This window comes from Bufo bufo, chromosome 2 (assembly GCF_905171765.1).
Source record: "Bufo bufo chromosome 2, aBufBuf1.1, whole genome shotgun sequence".
Taxonomy (NCBI): domain Eukaryota; kingdom Metazoa; phylum Chordata; class Amphibia; order Anura; family Bufonidae; genus Bufo; species Bufo bufo.
The window spans coordinates 448,946,193-448,962,843 of NC_053390.1; positions in this window are offsets into that span (position 1 = coordinate 448,946,193).

Consider the following 16,651-nt stretch of genomic DNA (forward strand, 5'->3'; position numbering starts at 1 on the left):
GCACTAAAGGGTGAGGGGGTACCTGGAGCAGAGGCACTAGAGGGGTTGGGGACTGGAGCAGAGGCACTAAAGGGTGAGGGGGTCCTGGAGCAGAAACACCAAATGTGGAGCTGGGGCACGAGGGGGAGTGATGACCTAGAGCAGAAGTACCAAGTGTGGCAGTATCTGAATCAGAGGCATTACAGGGTGAGGGGGTACCTGGAGCAGAGGCATTAGAGGGGTGGGGGACTGGAGCAGAGGCACTAAAGGGTGAGGGGGTAACTGGAGCAGAGGCACTAGAGGGGTGGGGGACTGGAGCAGAGGCACTAAAGGGTGAGGGGGTACCTGGAGCAGAGGCACTAGAGGGGTGGGGGACTGGAGCAGAGGCACTAAAGGGTGAGGGGGTAACTGGAGCAGAGGCACTAGAGGGGTGGGGGACTGGAGCAGAGGCACTAAAGGGTGAGGGGGTAACTAGAGCAGAGGCACTAGAGAGGTGGGGGACTGGAGCAGAGGCACTAAAGGGTGAGGGGGTAACTGGAGCAGAGGCACTAGAGGGGTGGGGGACTGGAGCAGAGGCACTAAAGGGTGAGGGGGTAACTAGAGCAGAGGCACTAGAGGGGTGGGGGACTGGAGCAGAGGCACTAGAGGGGTGGGGGACTGGAGCAGAGGCACTGGAGGAGTGGGGGACTGGAGCAGAGGCACTAAAGGGTGAGGGGTACCTGGAGCAGAGGCACTAGAGGGGTGGGGGACTGGAGCAGAGGCACTAGAGGGGTGGGGGAATAGAGCAGAGGCACTAAAGGGTGAGGGGGTACCTGGAGCAGAGGCACTAGAGGGGTGGGGGACTGGAGCAGAGGCACTAGAGGGGTGGGGGACTGGAGCAGAGGTACTAAAGGGTGAGGGGGTCCTGGAGCAGAAACACCAAATGTGGAGCTGGGACACGAGGGGGAGTGGTGACCTGGAGCAGAAGTACCAAGTGTGGCAGTATCTGAATCAGAGGCATTACAGGGTGAGGGGGTACCTGGAGCAGAGCGAGGCACTAGAGGGGTGGTGTGGACTGGAGCAGAGGCACTAAAGGGTGAGGGGGTACCTGGAGCAGAGGCATTACAGGGTCAGGGGGTACCTGGAGCAGAGACACTAGAGGGGTGGGGACTGGAGCAGAGGCACTAGAGGGTGAGGGAGTACCTGGAGCAGAGGCACTAGAGGGTGAGGGAGTACCTGGAGCAGAGGCACTAGAGGGTGAGGGAGTACCTGGAGCAGAGGCACTAGAGGGTGAGGGGGTCCTGGAGCAGAGGCACTAGAAGGTGAGGAAGTACCTGGAGCAGAGGCACTAGAGGGGTGGGGGACTGGAGCAGAGGCACTAGAGGGGTGGGGGACTGGAGCAGGCACACTAAAGGTGAGGACCAGGAGCAATGGCACAAGAGAGTGGTGGGACATGGAGCAGAGGCCCTAAAGGAGCCAGGGGAGACTGGAGCAGGAGACCTTGAGCAGAAGCACTAACTAGAAAGGGAGTCAGACCTTAAGGGGAGGGGGGCCTGAAGTAGAGGTCCTAGAGGAAGGAGTCGGAAGTAGAGTTACTAGAGGAGGGTGGGAACCTAGAGTAGAGGAATTAGAGGGGTAACCTGGAACAGGGGCAGCTAGCATTGCCTGAGAGATTCAGCGACATCCAGTAAGACAGTTTATGCTTTCATAAGTAAGTTGATACAGCATCATCGGGGCTGTGTCTGAGCAACATCCCAGGGTCACGCACTGAACTGCTGTTTTTTTTCCAGCAGGTTCCGGGTGGCTTGTGTGCCAACCCATCCTGGAGGTCTCCTGTTTATCCGGGGGAGTTGTCAAATTGTTGTTGAAGAGGACAGTGAGCTTCTGACAATGATGTTTCTCAGTTAAAGGGGTTATCCAATACCTATAATGTCCCCCCATATGCCCGGGCCCCTCACACAGATAGTACTTACCTTGCTCCCTGGCACGGCATCCGCATTGCTTCTGATGCTGGCACGGCACAGCCCTCCTCAGCATCTCCAGATGTGCGTCTGAGAGAGCAGAAAAAATCTTGGTGCAAAGTAAAGTGGAGAGCAGAGTTGCAATGAGAGTGCAGTGTACGAGCGCAAATACCAGCATCATAGCAGATAGTCTACAGCTAGGAACGCTCGTCTGCCGATGTAAAGGTGCCACCGATTACATGATGAACAAGCAAACGCTCGTTCATCGGGTAATCACATCTTTTATGCGATCACAAAAATCGTTTGCCGGCAGCAGATCGTGGTGTCTAATCATGCTCTGCTGCCGGCAAACAATGATTCTGTATGGGGACGAGCGATGGCATTAGGGATTTATGCAGCAGTCTCCTTCACTGACGAGCAGGCGCTTGCCAGGAAGACAATTGTCTGCTAAATCTAGGAGTGTAAGGCCTCATTCACACGGCTGTACTGTGTTTTGCGGTTTACAAATCTCGGATCTGCAAAACACGGATACTGGCCGTGTGCGTTCCGCATTCTGCGGAATGGAAGGTCTGGCCCTCAGTAGACCATTCCTATCCTTGTCTGTAATACGGACAAAAATAGAATGGAGGTACAGATGTGGAAAGCACACGGACCGCTGTCTGCATCTTTTGGGGCTCCACTGAAGTGAACAGGTCCGCATCCGAGCCGCCTATTTTGCGTTCCAGTGCATGAGGCCTAATACAGCTCTAAAGCCTCATTTACACGTCGGTGTTGTGGTCTGAGATTTCCATCAGTGAGCCACAAACTGAATTGGAGCTACACAGACAAGGCGTAAGGGAAAGATGTGCTTCTGTTCTGTGTTTAGAGCCACAACTGGGTTTGGCTCAAAATCACTGACCGAACACTGATGTGTAACTGAGGCATATAAGGCTGCTTTCACACAGTTAGGCCTTATTCACAAAGTCAGTGTTTGGTCAGTGATTTTGAGCCAAAACCAGGTGCGGCTCTAAACACAGAACAGGAGCAGATGTTTCTATTATACCATTATCTCAATGGAGGCTCCAATCCTGGTTTTTGCTCATAACTGATGGAAATAAGGCTTCGTTCACATCACCGTTCTCCTACTCCGTTATAGGGGCAGGAAAAACGGAAAGGACGGATTCGGCTCATAACTGAGCCGAACGGAGCCTACGGACCTCATACACTATAATGGGGTCCGTTAGGTTTCCGCTCAGAAGATGATTTTGGAGCGGAGACAAAAGTAGTGCATGCAGGATTTTTATCTCCGCTTCAAAAATCTTCCTCTGGCCGGAAACCTAATGGACCCCATTAGACATCCATAGGCTCCGTTCGGCTCAGTTATGAGCCGAATCCGTCCTTTCCGTCTTTTCCTGCCCCTATAACGGAGTAGGAGAACGGAAAGGCTGAACGCTGTTGTGAACTTAGCCAACTGACTGTGGGAAAGAGACCTAACTGCAGAATGTCAGATCCATGGTAAGAACAATCACATACCCTAAAAAGGATTGTACTTTTGTGCCACTTAATCATCAGTGGGGAATCTTTGGTTTGACCCATCAGGATATAGTAGTATTAGGGGTGTAGAAAGCGCTTACATTGTGTAGCTGCAGCAGCTTTAAAGGGAATCAGAAATCGACTTTGTTTAAATCTGGTTTTTATGTTAAACATATTTGGAGTCATTTACTAACATTTACGCCTCAAAACAGGCGTAAAAGTTGGCGAAAAACTACTCTGCTCAGAGAGCGAAGTAGTTTTTCACTCCAGGTGCACAGACTGCTTTAGATGTGCCTAATTTATGATGGTATCCCCTGGCAGCGCAGGGGCAATGAAAGACTAACATAAAACGTTCGTCTTTGTAAATGACCCCCATTGTTTTAGAATTTTTTGGCAATGCAAATCAGACACAGTGGACAGAAGGAAACCTCATTGACTCCTCTGGGAGATTTTACTCTGTTTGCTCTGTGACCTGTGCAGAGGTCAAGAGGAGTGAATAGATAAGCTCTGATATATCCTACTGTGAATGGTGGATCCTGTGTTATCTATACAAAGGTGATATCTGTCAATGTAATCCTGTCTGTGATGATAGTGAGATGGCTTCTGAAAAGTTACCTGTACAAAACAGGAAGTCTCCACATATTAGGCTCAGTTGGCAGTGTGAAAACTATTTCTTAAAATATAGCCAGTGACATGGAAAATAAAAACAAAAATCACCAAAAGTTATAAAGCAAATATGTTTAACCACCTCAGCCCCCCTAGCTTAAACCCCCTTAATGACCAGACCACTTTTTACAATTCTGCACTACACTACTTTTACGGTTTATTGCTCGGTCATACAACTTACTACCCAAATGAATTTTATCTTCTTTTCTTCTCACAAATACAGCTTTCTTTTGGTGGTATTTGATTGCTGCTAAGATTTTTCGTTTTTCCGATATTTATCAAAATAGGCCGCAATTTTCTCAAAAAAAGTGTATTTTTAACTTTCTCTGTTTAAATTGTTCAAATATGACTCACTATGCCCCTCAGTGGATACCTTGGGGTGTCTACTTTCCAAAATGGGGTCATTTGTGGAGTGTGTTTACTGTTCTAGCATTTTGGGCGGGGCTAAATTGTGAGCAACCCTGTAAAGCCTAAGGCTGGGTTCACACTTGAGCGTTTTACAGCGCGTTCAAACGCGCTGTAAAACGCTCAACACATGAAAACCAATGCTTCCCTATGGCCCTGGTTCTCACTTGAGCGTTTTACAGCGCTGAAAAACGCGCTGTAAAACGCCCTACGCTCAAACAAGTACTTGAGCTTCTTTGGGGCGTTTTGACGCGCGTTTGTGGCCATAGGACATTGCAGTCAATCACACAAACGCGCGTCAAACGCGCGTTTACTATTGCAAAAAACGCTCGTCAAAAACGCGCATCAAAAACGCGCGTTAAACGCGCATATCAAAGACGCTCAGGTCTGAACCCAGCCTTAAGGTACTCGTTGGACTTTCGGCCCCTTTACGCACCTAGGCTGCAAAAAAGTGTCACATGTGGTATCGCCGTACTCAGGAGAAGTAGGGTAATGTGTTTTGGGGAGTATTTTTACATATACCCATGCTGGGTGAGTGAAATATCTCTGTAAATTGACAACTTTGTATAATTTTTTTTTTAAAGTTGTCATTTACAGAGATATTTCTCACACACAGTATGGGTATATGTAAAAATACACCCCAAAACACATTGCCCTACCTTTCCTGAGTACGGAGATACCACATGTGTGACACTTTTTTGCAGCCTAGGTGCGCAAAGGGGCCCAAATTCCAATGAGTACCTTTAGGATTTCACAGGGCATTTTTTACGTATTTGGATTTCAAACTACTTCTCACGCTTTAGGGCCCCTAAAATACCAGGGCAGTATAAATACCCCACAAGTGACACCATTTTGGAAAGAAGACACCCCAAGGTATTCCGTGAGGGGCATGGCGAGTTCCTAGAATATATTTTTTTTGGCACAAGTTAGCGGAAAAAGATTTTTAATTTATTTTTATTTTTTCTCTTACAAAGTCTCATATTCCACTAACTTGTGACAAAATATAAAATTTTACATGAACTCGCCATGCCCCTCACGAAATACCTTGGGGTGTCTTCTTTCCAAAATGGGGTCACTTGTGGGGTATTTATACTGCCCTGGTATTTTAGGGGCCCTAAAGCGTGAGAAGTAGTTTGGAATCCAAATGCGTAAAAAATGCCCTGTGAAATCCTGAAAGTACTCATTGGACTTTCGGCCCCTTTGCACACCTAGGCTGCAAAAAAGTGTCACACATGTGGTATCGCCGTACTTAGGAGAAGTAGGGCAATGTGTTTTGGGGTGTATTTTTACATATACCCATGCTGGGTGAGAGAAAAATCTCTGTAAATGACAACTTTTCCCTTTTTTTTATACAAAGTTGTCAATTTACAGAGATATTTCTCTCACCCAGCATGGGTATATGTGAAAAGACACCCCAAAACACATTGCCCTACTTCTCCTGAGTACGGCAATACCACATGTGTGACACTTTTTTGCAGCCAAGATGCGCAAAGGGGCCGAAAGTCCAACGAGTACCTTTTAGGAGGGTATTTTTAGGCATTTGGATTCCAGACTTCTTCTCACGCTTTAGGGCCCCTAAAATGCCAGGGCAGTATAAATACCCCACATGTGACCTCATTTTGGCAAGAAGACACCCCAAGGTATTCCGTGAGGGGCATGGCGAGTTCATAGAAGATTTTTTTTCTTTGGCACAAGTTAGCGGAAATTGATTTTATTTTATTTTTTCTCATTAAGTCTCCCTTTCCGCTAACTTGTGACAAAAAGTTCAATCTTTCATGGACTCAATATGCCCCTCAGCGAATACCTTGGGGTGTCTTCTTTCCAAAATGGGGTCATTTGTGGGGTGTTTGTACTGCCCTGGCATTTGAGGGTCTCCGCAATCATTACATGTATGGCCAGCATTAGGAGTTTCTGCTATTCTCCTTAGGCCTCATGCACACGACCGTTGTTTGGGTCCGCATCCGAGCTGCCGTTTTGGCGGCTCGGATGCGGACCCACTCATTTCAATGGGGCCGCAAAAGATGCGGACAGCACTCCGTGTGCTGTCCGCATCCATGGCTCCGTTCCGCGGCCCCGCTAAAAAAATATAACATGTCCTATTATTGTCCGCACTTTGTGGACAAGAATAGGCATTTATATTGCTGGCGCCCGTTCCGGAAGTCAACACGGGCGCCTTCCGTTTTTTGCGCATCCGCGGTTTGCGGACCGCAAAAAACGGCACGGTCGTGTGCATGAGGCCTTATATTGAGCATACGGGTAATGAGATTTTCTTTTTCCCGTTCAGCCTCTGGGCTGAAAGAAAAAATGAACGGCACAGATTTCTTCATTCGCATCGATCAATGTGGATGAAAAAATCTCTGCCAAAGGCCTCATGCACACGACCGTATTTTTTCACGGTCCGCAAAACGGGGTTCCCCGGCCCCCCCTCCCTCCCTCTATTGTATTATCATTGGTGGCCAGTGTGCGGCTTCCCCTCTCCCCCCACTTCCGATCATTGGTGGCAGCGGAGAGTTCCGATCGGAGTCCCAGTTTAATCGCTGGGGCTCCGATCGGTAACCATGGCAACCAGGACGCTACTGCAGGCCTGGTTGCCATGGTTACTTAGCAATATTACAATATTAGAAGCATCATACTTACCTGCTGCGCTGTCTGTGACCGGCCGGGAGCTCCTCCTACTGGTAAGTGACAGGTCTGTGCAGCGCATTGCTTAATGATCTGTCACTTACCAGTAGAAGGAGCTCCCGGCCGGTCACAGACAGCGCAGCAGGTAAGTATGATGCTTCTAATATTGTAATATTGCTAAGTAACCATGGCAACCAGGCCTGCAGTAGCGTCCTGGTTGTCATGGTTACTGATCGGAGCCCCAGAGCGATTAAACTGGGACTCCGATCGGAATCTCCGCTGCCACCAATGATCGGGGGGGGGTGAGAGGGGAGGCCGCACGCTGGCCACCAATGATAATACAATAGAGGGAGGGGGGGGCCGGGGGAGGCCGCACACTGGCCACCAATGATAATACAATAGAGGGAGGGGGGGCCGCACACTGGCCACCAATGATAATACAATAAAGGGAGGGAGGGGTGGCCGGGGGAGGCCGCACAATGGCCACCAATGATATTACAATAGAGAGAGGGGGGCCGCACTGGCCACCAATGAAATTAAAACTGGGGAGGGAGGGTGGTCTGCCCCCTGCTGCCTGGCAGCCCCTGATCTCTTATAGGGGGCTATGATATGCACAATTAACCCCTTAGGTGCAGCACCTGAGGGGTTAATTGTGCGGATCACAGCCCCCTGTAAGAGATCGGGTGCTGCCAGGCAGCAGGGGGCAGTCATGTACACAGTTCGTAGTATATTCTAACTAGAAGCGTCCCCATCACTATGGGAACGCCTCTGTGATAGAATATACTGTTGGATATGAGTTTTCACGAAGTGAAAACTCATCTCTGAAAAAGCTTTTATGCAGACGGATCTTCGGATCCGTCTGTATGAAAGTAACCTACGGCCACGGATCACGGACGCGGATGCCAATTCTGTGTGCATCCGTGTTCTTTCACGGACCCATTGACTTGAATGGGTCCGTGAACCGTTGTCCGTCAAAAAAATAGGACAGGTCCTATTTTTTTGACGGACAGGAAACACGGATGCGGCTGCAAAACGGTGCATTTTACGATTTTTCCACGGACCCATTGAAAGTCAATTGGTCCGCGAAAAAAAACTGAAAACGGCCACGGATGCACACAACGGTCGTGTGCATGAGGCCAAAAAATGTGCAAAAAAAAAAAAAAAAAAACTGCGATGGCTAATAAAGATCCAAAAAGCTCAAAAGTGATCTTTATAGCGCCGTAGAGATTTTACGGTGTTTTTGCAGTGATCAGAAAAAAAACATTTCTGTCACTGCGGTGGGGCAGACTGAACGCAAGTGTGCGCAAAAGATCAGGCCTGATCGGGCAAACACTGCGTTTTTTGTAGAGCCTAAGGTGACCCTAATGTACTGATATAGATCTGATTGCGATCAGTCTTGATCACTTACAGATACTATATAGTACTAGTGCTGATTAGCGACAGCGATGACGCTAATCAGCGACTAATCAGTGAGTGCGGTGGGCTGGGCGCTAACTAACTGGCGGTGATAAGGGACCCTTAGGCCCCATTCACACGTCCGCAATTCTGTTCTGCATTTTGCGGACCCATTCATTTCTATGGGGACAGACTTTGTCCCGCTCGGATCCGGAATTGCGGATCTGCACTTCCATTCCGCAAAAATATAGAACATGTCCTATTCTTGTCCGCAATTGCGGACAAGAAAAGGCATTTTCTATATAGTTCTGGCAATGTGCGGATCCGCAAAATGCGGAAAGCACATTGCCGGTGTCCGTGTTTTGCGGATCCTCAAAACACATACAGACGTCTGAATGGAGCCTTACAGGGGGGTGATCAATGACAGGGGGGTGATCAGGGAGTCTATATGGGGTGATCAGGGGTTAATAAGTGACAGGGGGGGGTGTAGTGTAGTGTGATGCTTGGTGCTACTTACAGAGCTGCCTGTGTCCTCTGGTGGTCGATCCAAGCAAAAGGGACCACCAGAGGACCAGGTAGCAGGTATATCAGACACTGCTAACAAAACAGCGTCTAATATACCTTTCTGATATTAAAAAAATTGCATCTACAGCCTGCCAGCGAATGATCGCTGCTGGCAGGCTGTAGATCAACTCGTTTACCTTGCGATCCTGTGAGCGCGCGTTCACAGGAAATCTCGCATCTCGCGAGATGACGCGCCGATGCGTCCAGGAGGAATAACCCGGCCGCCCGCAGGACGCATCCCTGCGTTAGGCGGTCGGGAGGTGGTTAACATAAAAAACATGATTTAAATAATAGGTAATTATCTGATGACGCATTCCTTTTAAGAGAAATTTTGCATACAGCCATCTCCCTCTCAAGAAGTTAAAACTGGAGAAGGTAACTGGCCTTTTTCAAATGGATTGGGAAAAATCATGTATGTGCAAGGAGGGCAAGGTACAACATTTATTTGAGGTACGGAAACGCTCTTTATTCAGATATTGGCAAACAGAATAAAGGACAAGATAAGACATTTCCACCTGACCAAATGGCATTTGGAACGAAAATCAACAGATGACCTCTCTGTATGAGGGAGTTCTCGATGAGTGTTATTCCTTCCTGGAGTTGGTGGGGGGCCCTGCTGGCACTTTATCTACGACAGCAGGTGGTATGCACTATATATACAGGGTATATTCCCCCAAAAAGCCGCACTGTGAGTCCAAGATAAAAGGGGCGTCATCCGTCTACTTCTGGCTGGGAAACAATGCTATTCAATCCTCTGCTTTATAAAGCTCTGCTGGGTATTTACTTTCTTATTCTGAAGCGCTTACTTTCTATTACTCTGATTCCCTACTAGATAGCCTTTTCAGATGTGGCACCAGCAGTTTGACGAGTACTTCTGTGCCAGTGACTAGTCTCTCTGGTCTGTCAGAGGTCTGTGAAGCTACTCCAAGGGACTATAACCAGTTCTCTTGTGAGACCCTTACTACAGGGAGATTGCTATAATCAAGAACACTGCATTCCAAAAAGCTTAAGCATGTTTAGTCGGCAGAGTGATCAGAAAAAACACAGCTTTACAGACTTCTGCAGGTGAGGGACTACAGCTCAGACACCCATCACCTAGACCTCTTCCAGGCCAGTCTAACTCCAGGCATGTATTCCACTGTTGACCCCTATATCCACAAGTGCCAATTAATTGCCACTTAACCAGCCACCATACCTCATCATCTGGTGCCATAAACTTTGTATCTACTACTACTGGATGTGCCACAAGTTATATTTTGCACTAAGTAAAGAGAGACTTTTATACTTTTACTTCTGGCCTGCTTTTTCAAATCACCTTTCCACTGCACTGATCTCCAGGGGGAAATGGCCTGAGGAAGTACACCATGACATATCATCTCAACAAGACCACTACAACTCCCATCTTCAGAACTGGATCGTCAGTGGTTTGCCACATATCAATCAGCTTGGATATGCAGGATGGAGATGTAGAAATTTCCATAATACTACTGTGCTGTTTATGTTTTCTAATCTAAATTGCCCACAATGCCTAATGATTGGTGAGTGGGCCATGGCTGTACCTGATTGCCTGATGTACAAATTACACTGTAATATACAGTATTTTTATTACATTTAGAGTGTACTGTATTATGTACTTTGAAAACTTTATTTTTTATAGAGATACAATATAATCATGTAGCACAGTGTAATAGCCAGCTTTAGCTCACGGTATTTTAGACAGTATAATGCACTATTAACAAATACAGTGCCTTGAAAAAGTATTCATACCCCTTAAACTTTTGCACATTTTTTCACATTTCACAGGACAACTATTAATCGTGTACTCCCCAAATCTAGCCTTTATGGAACAGTGGCAAGAAGAAAGCCATTTTTGAAGGCAAGCCATAATAAGTCCTTTTTGTCACAAGCCATGTAGGGGACACATGTAGAAAAGGGTGATGTGGTCAGATGAGAACAAAATTAAACTTTATGGCATAAATGCCAAACGCTATGTGTGGCAGAAAACGAACACTGCACATCACACTGAACACACTATGCCCACCGTGAAACATGGGGGTGGTGGTGGCAGCACCATGTTGTGGTGATGCTTTTCTTCAGCAGGGACAGGGTAGCTGATCAGAATTAATGGGAAGATGGATGGAAATAAATACAGTGCAATACTTGAGGAAAATCTGGTAGAGGCTGCAAAAGATGAGACTGGGGTGGAGATCACCTTCCAGCAGGACAATGACCCTAAACATACAGCCAGAGCTACAATGGAATGATTTAGATCAAAGCATATTCATGTGTTAGAATGGCCCAGTCAAAGTCCAGACCTAAATCTCATTGAGAATCTGTGGCAAGACTTGAAAATCTGAGACGAATCTGACTGAGCTTGAGCTATTTTGTAAAGAATGGGCAGAATTTCAGCCTCTAGATGTGCAAAGCTGGTAGAGCAATACCGAAAAAGTCTGTAAAAGAGCTGTAATTGTAGCAAAAAGTGGTCCTACAAAGTATTGATTCAGTGGGCTGAATACACTTTCCAGATTTTTATTTATTAAAAGTTTTGAAAACCATGTATCCTTTTCTTTTCACTTCACACATACTGTTCTATCATACTTGTGTTGGTCTATCAAATAAAATACCAATAAAATACATTTAAGTTTGTGAAAAAATGTGGAAAAGTTCAAGGGGTATGAATACTTTTTCAAGGCACTGTAATATAGGAGATTTATCAGAACTGGTGTGAAGGAAAAATGTTCACATCTGCATTGGAGGCTTTGTTCGGAGCCTCCGTCACAGAATTTGTCAAACATATCGGAGAGAAAAGTCCTGCATGCAGGACTTTTTGCTTCACAAAAAAAAGTTCTCTAGAAGAAAACTGAACGGATTTAATTATAGTCAGATTCTGTTAGAGTCTGTTCCTGTCAGTTATGTGCCAAATCCGTAGCCGTTTTACAGGCTAGGGCAGCGCTAAAGCCCGCATCAGTGGCGGGGATGTCACCGGGCTCACTGCTCGGAGCAGGCCTTCACCTGGCAGTCCTATGGAGAGCCCGGTACGTCACCAGATCTCCTGAAAATGCCTTTTTTCCTGCGCGATTCAGCGCAGGGCAAAGGAGAGTATCGGTCTGATGCTCATCTTAGTGGGGCTGCCTGGGTGAAAATATGAGTATGTCCGGGTATAGCTCTAAACCCGGACAACTCCTTTAAGGTTTCATTCAATTCCAACAACTCCTTCTTGGTGCATTATTTTTTTTGTCATGGAGTGTCATCAGGCAGAATACTCTGCAATATACATGTTGAGATACCTTAGAGCAGCGGTCCCCAACCGCCGGGCCGCGGCAGATTGTTAGCCGGGCCGCGGCGATCAGGGCAGTCTTTAACTCTCTACTAATGAAGCGCTTCCATTATGGAAGCGCTTCATTAGTACAGAAGGACCAGGGAGCGGTGAAGGATCTGTACTCACCACTTCCTGGTCCTCGGCTCGGCTATCGGCTGTGCATGTCTGCGCACAGCGTGAGGTCTCTCTGTGACCTCACGCTGTGCGCCGCTATACACAGCAAGCCGACCGCAGAATGAAGAGGATCGCGATGGTGACCAGGAGCAGGAGAGGTAAGTGTTTTTTTAATTTTATTTGCACTGGGGGCTGATGGCTGACCTTGGGGACATGAGGGGCTGATGGAGGGCTTATGGCTGACATGAGGGGCTAATGGGGGGCTTATGGCTGACATGAGGGGCTAATGGGGGGCTTATGGCTGACATGAGGGGCTAATGGGGGGCTTATGGCTGACATGAGGGGCTAATGGGGGGCTTATGGCTGACATGAGGGGCTAATGGGGGGCTTATGGCTGACATGAGGGGCTAATGGGGGGCTTATGGCTGACATGAGGGGCTAATGGGGGGCTTATAGCTGACATGAAGGGCTAATGGGGGGCTTATGGCTGACATGAGGGGCTAATGGGGGGCTTATGGCTGACATGGGGGGCTTATGGCTGACATGAGGGGCTAATGGGGGGCTTATGGCTGACATGAGGGGCTAATGGGGAGCTTATGGCTGACATGAGGGGCTAATGGGGGCTTATGGCTGACATGAAGGGCTATACATGAAGGGCTAATGGGGGCTTATGGCTGACATGAGGGGCTAATGGGGGGCTTATGGCTGACATGAGGGGCTAATGGAGGGCTTATGGCTGACATGGGGGGCTTATGGCTGACATTGGGGGGGGTTTATGGCTGACATGGGGGGTTATGGCTGACATTGGGGGCTGATAGATGGCTAAAGGTTTGGGGGTTGATCTGAGCCATTGGGGGTCTAATCTGAGGTCTGATTAATATTGTGGGTCTGATTGCAGGTCTGACCTGAGGTGTAATGAAAAATATTTTTTTCTTATTGTTCTCCTCTAAAGCTAGGTGCATCTTATAGGGCGAAAAATACGGTACAGTGCAGCAGAGACCATAGTAAGTTTATATAGTGTTATATATTTTAATATGCACCTTGTGTTTTGTTATGCGCGTTAATCAGTCAGCCCTGCCCACCCCCTAAGCCCCCCCCCCCCCCCCAGAACCAGGATCCTGATCCGTATGACAAATGCATCGACTTGCCGGATCTCTCTGGTGTCATCTGAAAAAACGGATCTGGCATTTATTTTTTTCACATTTTTTGTGGTCTGAGCATGCGCAGACCGCAATGCTGGATCCGTTTTGCCGGAACACTCGGGGCCGGATCCAGCATTAATGCATTTCATTGGGAAAAAATGCCGGATCCGGCATTCTAGCAAGTGTTCCGTAATTTTGGACGGAGATAAAACCGCAGCATGCTTCGGTATTATCTCCGTCCTGAAAAGTCAAAAAGACTGAACTGAAGACATCCTGAACGGATTACTCTCCATTCAGAATGCATTAGGATAAAACTGATCAGTTCTTTTCCGGTATTGAGCCCCTAGGACGGAACTCAGCACCGGAAAAGAATAACGCTAGTGTGAAAGTACCCTTACACAGTTCCATGAATGGAAACATAAAGTTATGGCTCTCAGAATACACAGAAACAAAAATATGTATATTTTTTTTACAAAAAGTATTTTTATTGTGCAAAAGTAGTAAAACATAAAAAACCTAGATATATTTATTTGGTATCGCTGCAATCATACTAACCCAGAGAATAAAAGTAACATTATTTATGCCACAGTGAGCAGCACAGAATTTAGAAAATGGCAGAAATACCGTTTTTTATCTTTACTGCCCAGAAAGAGTTAGAGAAACTGTAATCACTGGAAAATACATTTCATCCAGCAAAACAAATGCCCTAATACAGCTGTGCTGGTAAAATAAAAGTTACGGCTCTTGGAATGAGACAAAAAACAAAACAAAAAAAGGGGTTGTTTCACTTCACCAAATGGCATTTATCATGTAGAGAAAGTTAATACAAGGCACTTACTAATGTATTGTGATTGTCTATATTGTCTCCTTTACTGCCTGGATTCATTTTTCTATCAGATTATACATGGCTTGTTTCCATGGTTATGACCACCCTGTAATCCAGCAGTGGTGGTCATGCTTGCACACTATAGGAAAAGCTCTCCTCTCTGGTGGCTGGGACCACGGGAGTGCACATGGGCCAATGCTTTTTCCTATAGTGTACAAGCACAGCCACTGCTGCTGGGTTACAGGGTGGTCGTAACCATGGAAACGGGCAGTGTATAATGTGAGGGAAAAATGAATCCAGCCAGCAAAGGAAGCAATATGGATCATAACAATACATTAGTAAGTGCCTTGTATTAACTTTCTCTACATGATAAATGCCACTTGATAAATTCAGACAACCCCTTTAGGGCCAAATGTGGCTTGGTCCTTAAGTGGTTAAAACACTTGAAGCAACTGCGCCACTGGAATGTTGTGTAAGCCCCTGCTGATAATTTTTTTGTTTTATAAAGCCCTAACATGCATATTCAGGAGGCCAGTTAGAGGGTAAGTAAATGACCTATATCCCCAAAGTGACCTCTCATTTATATGACACTACTCAAACAAAAGGCATTGTTCTGGTACCTTCACCTTCATGGACAGGTTAAGAACGCAGAATCTAAATAATGCATCTTCATCCTAAAGAAAACATCTTTTGTATACTATGTTGGGAAAGACATTTGAAAAAGATAAAATTTCCCTCTGGTTGTTCCATCACCAACACATGGAACACCTCCTAGAATCCTGTCAAGGACCGTATTTTCAGTCCGCATCTGATCCTCATTTTTTGTGGATTGACCCATCCATTTCTGTGGGGCCATAAAAAATGCGGACAGCACAAGGACATGATCCGTGTGTTGTCCGCAGCCGTGCCGCAAATGATAAAACATGTCCTATTCTTGTCCATTTTGCAGACATGTATAGGCATTTCTACAATGGTGAAAAGTGCGTGATGCACACAGACCGCATCTGTATTTTGCAGATCTGCAATTTGCAGACCACAAAACAGATACAGTCGTGATCACGAGGCCTAAAAGTGATGGACCCCTGCCGATCAGATAGTGATAGCTTATCCTAAGGATAGGCCATAACTTATAAAATCCTAGAAACCCCTTCAGGACCCTGCCATTTTTCACCTTCCTGCCCAGGCCATTTTTAGCAAATCTGACATGTGTCACTTTATGTGTTGATAACTTTAAAACGCTTTTACTTATCCAGGCCATTCTGAGATTGTTTTCTCGTCACATCTTGCACTTCATGACAGTGGTAAAATGGAGTAACAAAATAAAAATAAAATTATTTATAAAAAAAAACAAATCTACCCAAAATTTTGAAAAATTAGCAAATTTAAATTTATCTACTTTTATAATAGATAGTAATACCTCCAAAATAGTTATTACTTTACATTCCTCATATGTCTACTTCATGTTTGGATCATTTTGGGAATGCCACTTTATTTTTTTGGGGACGTTAGAAGGCTTAGAAGTTTAGAAGCAAAACCCACTTTTTAAGGCTGGTTTCACACGGGCGTTGCGAGTAAAGATGCGGGTGCGTTCCGGGAACATGCGCGATTTTTCCCCGCGAGTGCAAAGCGTTTTAATGCGTGAGAAAAATCGGCATGTTTGGTACCCAGACCCGAACCCGGACTTCTTCACAGAAGTTCGGGTTTGGGTTCAGTATTCTGTAAATTTTATTATTTTCCCTTATAACATGGTTATAAGGGAAAATAATAGCATTCTTTAATACAGAATGCTTAGTAGAAGTTCAATTGAGGGTTAAAAAAATAAAATTAACTCACCTCCTCCAATTGATCACGTAGCTGCCGGTCTCCTGTTCTTTCTTCAGGACCTGTGGTGACGTCACTGAGCTAATCACATGGTCCATTACCATGGTGAGGGATCATGTGATGAGCACAGTGATGACACCACAGGTCCTTTGACAGGTCCTGAAGAAAGAACAGGAGATCGGCAGCTACGCAAACAATTGGAGGAGGTGAGTTAATTAATTAATTAATTTTTAACCCTCAATTGACATTCTACTAAGCATTCTGTATTAAAGAATGCTATTATTTTCCCTTATAACCATGTTATAAGGGAAAATAATACAGTGAATAGACTTTCATCCTAGCAACC